The sequence below is a fragment of the Monodon monoceros genome, unplaced genomic scaffold (assembly GCF_005190385.1).
Source record: "Monodon monoceros isolate NGI ecotype Baffin Bay Population unplaced genomic scaffold, NGI_Narwhal_1 Super_Scaffold_18, whole genome shotgun sequence".
Classification (NCBI taxonomy): domain Eukaryota; kingdom Metazoa; phylum Chordata; class Mammalia; order Artiodactyla; family Monodontidae; genus Monodon; species Monodon monoceros.
The window spans coordinates 147013042-147026848 of record NW_021703774.1 but is presented as its reverse complement, the minus strand read 5'-3'; the positions used below and the strand labels follow the sequence as shown (position 1 = coordinate 147026848).

The window sequence follows — 13807 nt, the reverse complement described above, 5'->3', positions numbered from 1 at the left end:
AGCCTACTGGAATTTTGAATGGTGTGCAGAATTTACAGATACATTTGGGGGAAATTGACATCTTTACAATATTGAGTCATCCAGTCTATGAACATGGTGTATCTCTCCATCTATTTAAGTCTCATTTAATTTCTCTCAACATGTCTTCTTGTATTCAGTATAGAAATCTTGTACATCTTTATTATATTTGTTCCTATAAATATGATGTGTTTTGAGGTAAATGGTATCATTTTTAAATTTTCATTTTGCATTTTTGTTACTAGCATATTGAGTACAATTGATTTTTATATATTGACCTTGTATTCAGCAGCCTTGCTAAACTTACTTAGTAATTCCAATAGTTTATCTATAGATTCTTTTGGATTTTCTAAATACTCAATCATTTTACCTCCTGATAATGACAGTTTTATTTCTTACTTTCCAATCCATATGCCTTTTATTTCTTTCTCTGGCCTTGCTGCAATGACTAGGACTTCTAATGCGATGTTATATAGAAGTGGTGATAGCAGACATCCCACGGAGAAAGCTTTCAACATTTCACCATTAAGTATGATGTTTGCCTTAAGTTATTTGTAGATACTCATCAGATTAAGGAATTTCCTTTACTAAGACTTTATTTTAAGTCATGAATCAATATTGAGTTTTATAAAATTATTTTTCTGCATCTATTGAGATGACTATATTCTTTTTCTCTTTACTCTGTTATTGTGGGGAATTACCTTGGCTTATTTTGACTACTCTTGAATTCCTGAAACCTATCCCACTTGGTTACGATGCATTACCCTTTTTATGTATTGTTTAATTCATGTTGATTATATTTTGTTTAGGATTTCTCTACCTATGTCCATGAGAGTGTTTGGGCTTTAATTTTCTTTTCTCATAATGTCCTTGTCAAGGTTTGGTATAAAGGCTTTCCTTGAGAATGAGCTGAGACATGTTACCTCTTTTTCTATTCTCTGGAGAATTATTTTAAACATCTTGAAGACTTTACTAGAAAGACCATCTAAGCCTAAAGTCTCTTTGTTTGATTGTTCATCCGTTTGGTGGGAAGGTCTTTAAGAATAAATTCAATTCTTTAATGGATATAGCTCCATTCAGATTTTCTATTTCCTCTTGTGTTAGTTTTGGTTTTTTAAGAAATTTATTTCATCTAAATTGTCAAATATTTTGGCATAAAACTGTCCATAATATCCTCTTATTAATAATCCATTTCATCCTTAAATGCCTAACCATTTTTCCCCAAATCACTTGTTGAATAATAAATCTTACAAAATGATACATATGCTACCTCTATTATATATGAATTTCATTTAATCAGTCATTCAAAAATATGTATTGACTGAAACTATGATTCAGTCATTATTCCAATGCTGGGAATATAGCATTAAACAAGACAACATTCCTGCTTCATGAAGCTTACATTTAGTGAAGAAAACAGATAATAAACAAGATAATGATAAGGGTTCTGAAGAGGAGGAAGGGGAAGAACTGTTTTACATAAAATAGTCAGAGAAGGGTCACCTTGATGAGGTCATATCTGATCAGAGACCTGAATGATGTGAGGGAATGATCATAAAAAGACCAGAAGGAAGAAGTATAAAGGCCCCACAGCAGAAATGTGCTTGGCATGTTCCAGGAAGAGCAAAAAGGCCAGTGAGACTGTAGCAGAGTGAGTGAGAAGGAGAGAAGCAGAGATGTATTCAGAAACCTAGGCAGGTGCCAAATAATGCAGTGATCTACAGACCATGGTAATGATTTGGGATATTCTAAATGTAATGAGAAAACAATGGTTTTGAGCAGGCAAGTAACATGATCTGACATGTTTTGAAAGATTTCTCTAACAAATGTGTGTAGAAGAGACCATAAGAGGAAGAAATGGAAGTATAGAAGTCAGTTAGGAGCTATTGCAATAATCCAAGCAAAGGATGGTTATGGCTTGGACTATGGTGGGAACCACGGAGGTAAGGAGAAGTAGTCAGATCCAGGCTATATTCTGAAGGTGGAGTCAAAAAAGTTTGAAGAGGACTTGCTAATGGCCTAAATGTGGAAGTTACAGGAAAGAGAAGACTCAAAGATAACTCCTAGGTTTTTGGCCTGAGCAAAAAGATGGTGGTGCCATTCTAGGGGCCTTTTCGGGAAGGGAGCAGGTTTGGAGGAGGGGAGGTTGGGAATCAGGACATGTTAAGTTTCAGATCCTCTTAGACACCCAAGTGAGAATGCAAGTGGGCAAGTGAATATATGGGTCTGAATCTCAGAAGAATGATGAAAACCAGAAATACAAACTTAGGAGTCACACAAATAGATAGTTAATACTACAGGACAGGATAAATTCATCTAGGAATGAAGCCTGAGCCCTGAGATACTCTAGCTTCAGAAATCGGGAAGAGAGGATCCATAGCAAAGAAGACAGAGTAGTATCCAGTAAGGTGAAATTCTCGTATGTGTATGAGCCTGTTTCTGAATTCTCCACTCTGTACTCCTGATCTTTTTGTCTGTTCTTGTATCAGTTTTGATTCTTTTAATTCCAATTAACAGACAACCCAACTCAAATCAACTTCAGCAATGAAAGGAAAACCAGGTTTGACTCCAATAATGTCACTTAGATGCAGTTTCTCTCCATTTTTCTGCTATGCTCTCCTCCGTGGGCGACTCATCCTTGGAGGCTGGGGTCCCACAAGCAGGAAAAGAGTGAATGCTGCTGGGCATCAGAATCCACAGATGTCCACCACAATTACTGATTACAATTCCTCTGCCAACACCAAAGGGGTTTAATTACTTTATCTATGGATACACTTTTCATAAGTAGTAGGACTTTTATGTTTACATCACTATGATTCTTTAAAAAAAATTCCAGCTATTCACTCATATTTATTCTGAAAGAATCTATACTTATAATCTGTCTCCTTCTACTCTGGTCATATGGGCCTGTTCCCCCAAAGCACCTTAAATTTTTCTTGCCTACAAAGCACATTTCATCCTCATTCCTCCCCTAGAATACTTTCTCCCTTTCTCTCTTCCTATCCATAAATTTACCCTCCTTCAATACACAGATCAAATCTTCCCTCCTCCATGATATCCTTCTCAATTATCACATCTGGCAGTGTTATCTCTGTCCTCCTATATACTTTACAGCATAAATAACATTTTTTTAAATGGTCCAGATTTGTCAAGTATCTTTTCCTATTTGCCAATCTCCCAACTAGAGTGTAAATTCCTCCAGGAAGAATCCTTGTTTCATATTTCTATATAATCTTCTCAGCAATCTGCCCAACCCTAAACAGTTTCTACACTGAATATTTTTAAACAATGGGCTGGTTAAGCTACCACCCCTATTTTCTCTCCTCTTATTTTCTAAAGAATGAACAGCAGCAGAAGAAAGCAATAAAGGAATAATGTTTGTGGTTTATGATGTGGATTCTGCTCTGTAGGTGAGCTTCATCATTTGGGAATGGTTGTAAGTACTTAGTATATAGTACCCTGGGTGCTGAAGCTTTGGTTTTAGGTACTCTGCAAGGTGCTGGGGTACAGTGATGAATAATATAGACATAGTATCTGTCCTTGTGAAGCTCAAATATTTCTTTTCCAGTGCTGTAATTAATTATTACCTTCTTTTCATAGTAGCTTTTAATTAAAATAAGTTCTTAATTTTAATGTAATCAATTTTCTCAATCCTTTCTTAAGTTTGCTTTTTGCATCTTATTTAAGAAGTCCTTCCCATGCAGGGATCATGAAGGTATTCTCTTGTATTATCAAAATGTTTATAGATTTTCCTTTCCTGTTTAAGTTTTTAAATCCCCTTGAAATTGATTTTCATGTATTATATACGATAGTCAGACGATGTTTTTCCATATGCATATCCATGAGTCGCAGTACCCATTTATTGGAAAATTCAGTGTTAATCTGTAATGCATACTTTGCAATACATAAAGAGTCCATAAATGCACAGGTTTGCTTCTGGGCTCCCTATTTTGTTCTGTTGGATTGTTTGGTTATTCTTGAATCAAGTTCACTCTGTTGTTCTTACTATGGCTTTATTATAAGACTTGATATCCATAGGGCAAGTCCTCTGACCTAGTTCTCCTTTAAAATGTCTTAGCTATGATTGCAGGTCTTTCTCTTTCTCCTTATAGTTCTGTCATCCTTTCCTTTATATACTATGCTATGTTATTAACATATTTAATATTTCAAACTGATATTTTTCCTGGTAAAAGTAACTTTTTACCCCTAGTGATGTTTTTAACCATAACATCTGCTTTATCTGATATTGTGCTTATTGTTTTGACAGTATCCCATCCTTTCACTTTCATTCTCTCTACAGTTTTGTTGTAGATAAGCCTTTCTTGACTAGCTGTGATGCTATACACTCTGCTTCTATTCTTTCCCTGGTTATTCTAGAAAATACAATATATATTATTAACTTATTAGTCTAAGAATGACTATTAATCTTTACTCTCCTTCCAGGTAATATCAGGATGTTAGACTCCTTTCTTAATTTGTATGCCATTGTTGTCTTATTTTCAATTCTCTATATTTTAATGCATAAGATATTAAAATTCTATTTTATATTTCATTTTTCCTACATTTGCATTTACCCACATATTTACCTATTTTTAAAATACTTCATCCCTTACTAGCTCTCAGCTTTCACCACCGGAGTCACTTTCCTTCTGCCTAAAGGAAAAATCAGTGAAGATTTCCTTTAGGGAGGCAAACTCACAAAGTGTTGGCAAACTCTACATTTTCTTTATATAGAAAAGTCTTTACATTGCCATTTTCTTGAAAGATATTTTCTCTGTGCATAGAATTCTAGGTTATCAGCTAGTTCACTATAGAAATCATTCCACTGTCTTCTGGCTTCCATTGTTGGTATTGGGAAGTGTGGAAATCACTTTTCAAGGCAATGTGTTTTTTTCTGGATGTTTTTAGAATTTTCTCTTTGCCTTTGGTGCTCTGCTTGAATTTTTGGCTTGATATGTTTTACTGATTCTGGAAAAATGTCAGTCATTATCTCCTCAAATAGTTGCTTCTACCCATTCTCCCTTGCCTTTTTGTACTCCAATTAAGTGTACATTAGAACTTCTCAGTCTATCCTCCATGTATTTTTTAAAAATTTATTGAAGTATAGTTGATCTATCCTCCATGTCTTTTAACCTCTCTTCCATATTTTCTGTATTTTTGTCTCCCTATGCATCATTTTGGATAATTTCTTATAATGTATCATCCAATTCACTAGTCTCTCTTTGATTTTACCTAATATGTTACCTAATGGTAATCCATTAGGTTTTTAAATTTCAGTTTTATATTTTTATTTCTAGAAGTTCTATTTGGTCTTTTTCAAACCTGCCAAGTTGCTTTTAACTGTTACCCATTCCCTGAAAATATTTACAAGCTTGCTTTTATTTCTATGAACATAATAAACATAGTTATTTGTCTCTGATTAAATACATAAAGAATTTGTGAGTCTTTTTTTTTTTCTTTCTATCAGTTACATCTGCTAGTTCTCTCATCATGTTTTGTTTCCTCATGTGCTTTGTTCTTTCTGACTGTACTGCTCATTGGCCCTGGAAAACTAGGAAGATGCTTTCCTTTAGAGAAGATTCATCTTTGATTCTGCCAGGTATCAGGGGAGGGGAGGGGGCAGGGAACACCAGCAACCTGGAACTACCTTAAAGCCAATTTTTCCTACATTTACATTTACCCACTTATTTACCTCTTTTTAAAATATTTCATTCCTTGAAGTATTTTACAACCCAAAGGCTCTCTTTTTTCCTTGCTGCCAAAAAGACAGAATACTTCCTACATATATGGCAGCTTGCTTATGTGATTCTTTATACAACCCTTCTTCTTTCACAACTTTGAATCGAACTATGCCAGGAGGGTTTCTTCTACCAGCTGTACATCCAGTTTTCACAACAATTGCTGTAAGCAATGGATATAGCTTTTTCACATCAGGGTGCACTTTTCACCTTAAAGAATATGACTTTTCTGGTACTTTCTAAGATCTACTGCTGCTGGTGTCTCTTGCTATCTCTGTGCTGCCTCCCTTCAGTTCTCCCCACGTGGCTTCTACCTGATCTCATCTATTTGGGACAGTCTTAACACACATTTTGAAGTCTACAGATTAAATTTCTTTCCTAATTTTGCTGGAAATGGGGTTTACAAAATCTTCATTATTATTTTTTCACCTTCCTTGTTGCTTCTAAATATTTTCAAGGAAGAGAGGGGGAAATGCCAACTATTGCAATAATGTTTATACACAAAGCTTGGAATCATCTTGACTCCTCTCTCTCATATCCAGTACAAAAATACATCATTAATTCCTGTCAACTCCACCTTCAAAATATATTCAGATCTTGTCCACTTCTCACCACCTCCATCTCTACCCTAGTCCTAGCCACCATTATATTTTATCAGGACTATTGTATAGCCTCCTAATTAGTTGTCCTGAATACACCTTAGCTGCCTTGCAGTCTATTCCCATACAGCATTTACATTTATTTTTCTTAATTAAAGTATAATTGATTTACAATGGTATGTTAGTTTCAGGTGTACAGCAAAATGATTCTGTTATACTGAGAATATATATATATATATATCTCCTTTTTCAGATTCTTTTCCATTATAGGTTATTATAAGATACTGAATATAGTTCCCTGTGCTATACAGTAGGGCCTTGTTGTTTATCTATTTTATATATAGTAGTTTGTATCTGCTAATCCCAAACTCCTAATTTATCCCTCCCCTCAACCCTGTTCCCCTTTGGTAACCATAAGTTTGCTTTCTACGTTTATGAGTCTGTTTCTGTTTTATAAATAAGTTCATTTGTGTCATATTTTAGATTCCACATATAAGTGATAAAATATGGTATTTGTCTTTCTCTTTCTGACTTACTTCACTTAGTATGATAATCTCTAGGTCCATCCATGTTGCTGCAAATGGCATTATTTCATTCTTTTTTATGACTGAGTAATATTCCATTGTATATATGTACCACATCTTCTTTATCCATTCATCTGCCAATGGACATTTAGGTTGCTTCCATGTCTTGGCCATTGTAAACAGCAACATTTACATTTTTAAGACATAAGCCAGCTCATGCCACCTATGCTCAAAATCTTCTAATGGCTTCCTACCTCACTAGAATAAAATCCAAAGTCTTTAGCATGGCTGTGAGACTCTAATTCCCTCCCCCTCCCCTTCTCCCATGATTGTTGCATTCTAGCCACCATATCCTCCTTGTTGTTTTCCAAACAGGTCAAGCATACTCCCACCTCAGGACCTTTGCACTTGCTCAACTGCTCCACCCCTAGGTTCCCTCATGGCTCACTCCTCACTTCATTCACATCTCTGCTCAAATATCACTATGTCAGGAGGTCTTCCTTGAACAACCTCTCTCACACAGCATCACTACCCCGCACATCCACTCCATGTCTCCTTACCCAGTCTATTTCTCGTCTTGGCACTTATCACCACCTTACATATTTTATACTTACTTGCTTCTTTGTTTGGCGTTGTTTGCTTTCCCCCACCAAGATATAAGCTCTATGAGAACAGGGCCTTTGTCTGTTTTTGTTCACTGATATATCACAAGCATCTAAACAGTGCTTGGCATTATAGTAAGTGCACAGTAAGTGTCACTGAATGAATGCTGTGGCTACAGAGGAACCCAACTCCAGGAAGTAGAGTGAAAGCAGAGACTGGGCAGCTCCTCTATCTCTGCTGCCACACCGTCTCTCACTACTTGCCGTCCAGCTTCTCTGCTCACTCAGCCACCTCCAACATCACCATTTTCAGCCTGAGTCTACAAGTCCTTCCCACCTGAGGTTCCTCAGCTTGGTGTCTAAATCCCAAATATCAGATTGGTCTGCCTTAGTCCAAGAACCCTTCCAGAGTCCAATTAGCCACTGTTGGGGGGATAGACGGTGGGTGGGGTCTGTTCACAGGCCAAGTAGAGTCACCCTCTCCAGACTCTTTACAAATGGGAAAGATGCTGGGGATCTTTAATTCAGATACAGAACAAGCCTCCACTAACACATCCCTGACACTGGCAGAGAGAACGGGTGTGACTTCTACAAGGGTGCCTCTAACAAATGCCTTCAGAGTCCTGGCAAGTGATATAAATGAGTGAATTGGGCAGGATGGTAAAGATGGCAAACTAGGGAGTCTCTGCTACATCCAAAGAGGGGTGGCTACTATAACTAACTACTGCCAAGGAGGAATGTGGACCCGCCGTTGCCAGATCTTCTGATGGTTCAAGAGAAACCAAGAAAGTTGGCAATTTGGAAATTGTAGTGTGAAATCTCCCACTTTCAACTAATCCAATTTTTAAAAAATAAAACACTGCACAGACCAAATAAAACACATCTGCTAACCAAATTTGGTTCAGGGCTACCCGTGTGCAATTCTGTTTTATACAGTCAGCTCAAAAATAGGACACAGGTAATTTATCACCCTCAAGAGCAATGTTTCCCAGGGGGTTCAGTGTGAAGATTTCATTAGCTGGGGGAACCAGAACTCTCGGTCCCCTTTCACAGCACCTGCCTTCATTTTCTCTACCAGTCCTGGTACAAACTCCCACCAATTTTACCCATGAGAGACGAGGCCTAATGGAAAGAATTAGGGCTTTGGAATCAAACAAACTGGCTTAAAACCCAATGCTACCTCTTAGCTTTCCTTAACTTCTCCAAAACTCAGTGTCCTCATCTACAACCTGGGAATACTAATTCCTACCCAGAAAGGTTCTAAGGAATGGAATCAATATAAGTAAAGTGCTTGGTGCATAATAGAGGCACAGAGTAGATAACTCTTATTAATAGACTAGGAGTCGCCCTCACCATAGAAAGGCATGATAAAATTTTCCATAATGTAAAAGTTTTGAAAGAAAGGTTGCAGGAGGACACAGCTACAACCTGAAAACAAAACCAAGCGCTCTTCACTCTCCACTCTGTGTCTAGACACGGAAGAATCCGGGAAGTGCTCAGATCGACAGCCTACAGGGTTCCTGTACTCCCAGGACAGAGATTGTGTCTTTGAAGCATTACACGCAGTGTCCTCAACAAAACCACCTTTAGAAAAATTTCCTAGAACTTTTCAGAATTATTCTGGCAGGACCCAGCTTCCCTTCTTGGCCTATAAACCCTTGTGCCTCCACAAATTACCCTGAGAGCCTCCTCCCACTCCAAGGGCCTCTACTTCCTGTTCCAAACTACCGTGTTGAGCAATCCAGTTATGGAAATAGCTCCTGGGTGGCAGAGGAACGCCTGTGTTCCGGAGGCTTGTTTAGCTGCTTCTCCCTCCTGCCTGTCAGAAGGGAGGGTGCTGTTATCACTTGCAAGGACTCAAGGAACACTTTATATTTCCCTCTTCTTCCTCTTCCCTCTAGCCTCAATATGCTCCTAATAAGAAATGTTTTTAACATCTAAAGTGGAGTTTTTCAATCTCAACCCTATGAGCATTTCAGTCTGAACAATCCCTTGTTTGGGGGGCCATCCTGTGCATTGTGGGATGTTCAGCAGCTTCCCTGGTCTCTACCCACTGGATGCCGGTAGCAGGTATGCTGTCCCCAGTCGCAACAACCAAAAATGTCTCCAGACATTGCCAAGTGTTCCCTAGGAGGCGAAATCGCCCCTAGTTGAAAACCACTAGTCTAAAAGATAGTGGAAAACCAAGGCCAATATTGTCCTGGCAAAAAAAAAAATGAGATTATACAGGTTATTTCCACATACACTATTAGACAAAGTATTTCAACTTATAAATTTGTAAATATGAATACAGAACTGAAGAAATGTCGGATCCTAAGCCAGAAATACATAAAGGAACAAGAGAAAAATGAACTTACAAAGCTTGCAACTATTTCTCCTGTCTTTGTGGCTTCCTGTGTAAATCTTATTTGTTTCCTCCAAATTATCCTGTTCTCCAGTCAATGTGGTAACCATTTTATGCCAAGCCTTCTCTGAAGTGACATGCAATCTGCATTGGACAGAAAAACTCCTAATGCCTCTCTGAGCACTCCCCATGAGGTGTGGTAGCTCTACAGCACACACTCAACAGGTATCACTGGAGAACGGAAGCCCCCAAAGATTTCCCAGTGAAATCAGAAGAAAGCATCACGTCCTCCTGGTATGGCTTCAAACACCACCAGATTCCCATCATGGCCAAGAAGCAAAACACAAGGCTAAAAAAGCAGTGTGAGAGGTTCCAACACCCAAGGAGAAATACTATTCTATTTCTTCATTAGGCAGAGGGAGTTTCCCATGGTACACTCCCCTCCTGAAAAGAAAGAAAATCTGCTTTCCACTCTGCACAGGGCTTACACTAGCCACAGTCTGTTATTCAGCTTTGGGGGATGTACATACAAAAGTTGTCTCTCCTCCCCACAGCACTGGACTTCCCAGCTCCACTCCCAACGCCCCCCCCCGCCACCCAACCCCAGAGAGATGTTGACATGTTCCTCCTCTCTGACGCTTGTGGACAGGCAGATGCTGGGTGCAGGGGATTCTGTCTTTTGGGGTCCATGACTTCTTCAATCCCAGGCCGCCACCTGTCTCAGTCTGGATCCCCTCAATCCTAGATTCTGGCCAAGGCCTCCTAACTTGTCTTCCTGGTTTAGAGTTTCCCCTCTAATCCAGGTTTCACACAGATGTTGATCTTTCAAGAGCACAATCCAGAAGGGCCCAGAATCCTTCTGTGGTTTCTCGTTCCCTATCACTGGATACAATCCCAGCTGCTTCTGTGCACAGATTTGTGAAACACACCAAATGGCTGGCTCAGGAGGTTCCCGAGCAGCAGCAGGATAAGCACTGAGTGAAACAGGTATGCACACGTGGGGGGTTCATCCATTGTATAGATGGTGAAGGGAGAAAGGGGTGGAGGCTGTTAGATGCAATGACCTTAAAGTTTCCTTTCAACCCTGACTTGCCACAATGCTGGGAGCTCCTGGAACCGCCATTCAGTTCCTGCCATCCAGGTCCTGCCATCATTTGACCCCAAGCCTCCCGCAAAGTGATGCCAAATGGTCCTCCACGAATGCTCCTGCATTGTCCAGCACATGATTGCCCCACTTCCACAGCATGACTTCTTTTCTGCTTGTCTTTTATTTTTTTAATTACAAAGGAATGATGCTGGTGGCAACAGAATAAAGCAATACTGAAATATTTAAGATAAAGTCTCTCGACCACCGCACTCCCATGGTGCAGTGCATGGTGGCCACTGGCAAGCATACATCGTGTGCCCTCCAGTCCTTCTCCATGACACATACACATACGCATGCGCACACACCCCACTCATTTGATACTTGATCTTATACTGTGCCTTAGGGAAGAGGAAATTTAATTCTTACATGCATTGACTCATCTCTCCAGCTCCCCAGGAGGTTAAGGCTAGTTAGTTCATCTGCTTCAATTGCTATTATTCCACCAGTGAGGAAATGGGAGGCAGGGAGATCAGGTACCCTCCTCAAAATCACAGATTAGTTGGTGGCAGAGTTAAGGCCAGAATAAGAACTCTTAGCCCAGTGTTTGTTATTACACTGTAAGTGCTCTTCTCCCCACAGTGCAGGGTGCATGCAGGCAGCAGGTAGAAATAAATACCTGCTGGAAAAAAAATAACCTACAGAGGCAGGATGGCACAGTGGTTGAGTACTTGGACTCTGAACTCAGGCTGCCTACGTTAGGATCTAGCTGTCGTTTACTTAACTATGTGACCTGAGTCGATCAACTGGGCCTCAATTTCATTGTCTGAAACTGGGGTAATGACAGTACCTCCCTTATAGGATTGTTGTGAGAATTAGATAAGTTAACATCTATAAGGCACCCAAAACAACGCCTGATACCTATGCTAATAAAATCAGCATCATAGTACTAATATAGTCCCCCAAATACAGTAAATATCATCCTTCTTAAAATTTAAGCTGGCAAATCAAAACTAAATCTTGTTAACTCGGTTCCTTGTTCAAAAAGAAATCAGCATGTGGGGAAAACTCACATGCTATTAGTCCACAAAATATTTAAGTGACACCGTGACTGAAATCATTTCTACAAGTAGGAATGACCTCATAATGACCTCATAGATCAAAAGCATTGTAACACCTACCTCACCAAAGAATAAAAAACCTTAACAGCCTCTAGCAGTAATTATCTAAGTAGTAGGCTGCAAAAATGTTGAAGAATTGTTTTTGCCATGATAATATTTCGAGTAAATTGCTGCTTCTATACTAAAAGTACTCGTGTTGCAGAACTGGCATACTAATAGAAAGATTATTATAGAAACGTTATTAAAATGAATTAGACATTATTAAAGATTCAACACTACAACAGTGCCTGATTACAAGAGATTTCAAGCTGTATTGCTTAATGGGCAGAAAAAAGTGCTAATTAAGCCCACTCTTAGAGGATGTCCCTAGGCAGGTTTGTAAACCACAGGCAGCAAGAGGTCTATGGACTAAATGCAGAACCAGTAACGCCAGCCCAGATGGATACAGTCCTACCAGGAAGATAGGGAGAGAACAGGAAAAGCCAAGGTTTTCTGCACACGAGAGGTAACCTGGTAAAGCAGACAACTATCCAAACTTATTTGAACCTCAGGGTTTGGGGGTTTTTGTTTGTTTGTTTGTTTTCCTTAACTGCTTTGTCAGCAACACTTCTAATTCCTCCTTTGCTTAAGTGAAGAAACCCAAATAACCCACCATAGATTAGCGACCCTTAATAAACAGTATAAGCAGGGAGAGGCAGAGAAAGCCTTGCCATTATCACCAAAGCCTTCTCAGGCAACCAGAAGACACTGAATAGCTCTACCGGCAGCACCTCGGCCAAAAGCATCTCTCACCGCAAACAGCCTAAAGCTCTCAGTGGTTCTCAGAGTTGCTAGACTAAAGGCATTAGCCATGCGTTTCAGGATCTATTTTGCTTTCCCACCTTGTTAATTAACTAATCAGGGATGGCAACGCGCCTCACAAATACAAAGTGTCAGGGAAATGCTAAGTAAATTCGTCTACACGTTCTGTCAATGCTCAATTAGGAAAGGGGGAAGAGCGAGGGGCTGAGCTTTCCCCAGAATGCTGCAAGCTAGGGGATAGGCTCGCTAACGTACAAGCGGAGAGAGACCTGTGTGCCCTGCAGCAGCCTCCAGCCCAGAGCAGGGCTCTCGGCAGGACTTCTGGAAAGGAAACCTGGACCAGGGCCACCCCGGGGCAAAGGCAACGCTGCTCGCAAGGCGCATCCTCGCAGCTCAGCCTCCATCTCTCCGCATCTCTCAGATGTCAACAAACCCGGACCACAAAGTGAAACTTTCCGGGCCCCCGCTGTCGCGCTGGTTGTCTGCCCTCTGCCTGGGAGCGCGGCACGGGGACAGGTGTGGGGCCGAGGCTCGGGAGGGGCCCCTGCCCCTGCCCCCAGCCCCAGCGATTGTGTAATCGGCCCGAGATGGGGGTGCTCGGGACCAGCCCCACGCCGGGATGCGGAGGCGCGGCCCGGGGACCCGGCTGCAGGCGCGGCGCCCGGAGGTGTGGGGGGGATGGGGAGGACGGTCGTCCCGCCCCCCGGGACCGCCCCCGGGAGGCAAGGGGAGCCGCGGCGCTGACACAGCCCGGAGGGGGCGCCCGCGCGGCGGACCGCTGCTGAGTAGGGGGACGCGATGGCTTGGCAGCGCAGCCGGCCTTACCTGCGCGCAGGGCCGGCACGGCGGGAGGCGGCTCGGGATGCCGGAGCGACGGACGGCGGTCGGCAGCGCCGGCAGCCACCGGGGCCACGACATGTAAGGAACCGCGGCGGCGGCGGCGGCGGCGGCGGCGGCGTCGGCGGCGGCGGCGGCG

General features: G+C 41.1%; 1 protein-coding gene across 1 annotated transcript in view; it reads right to left on the bottom strand.

The window, feature by feature from the left end:
- The window catches only part of HIVEP3 (human immunodeficiency virus type I enhancer binding protein 3), a 500899-nt gene extending 487208 nt beyond the window's left edge, over positions 1–13691 (bottom strand). The window contains exon 1 of the mRNA XM_029229090.1: positions 13657–13691. The gene's annotated coding sequence lies outside the window, so the exon portion shown is untranslated. The remainder of the gene's footprint in view (positions 1–13656) is intronic.
- Positions 13692–13807: the final 116 nt, after the last annotated feature.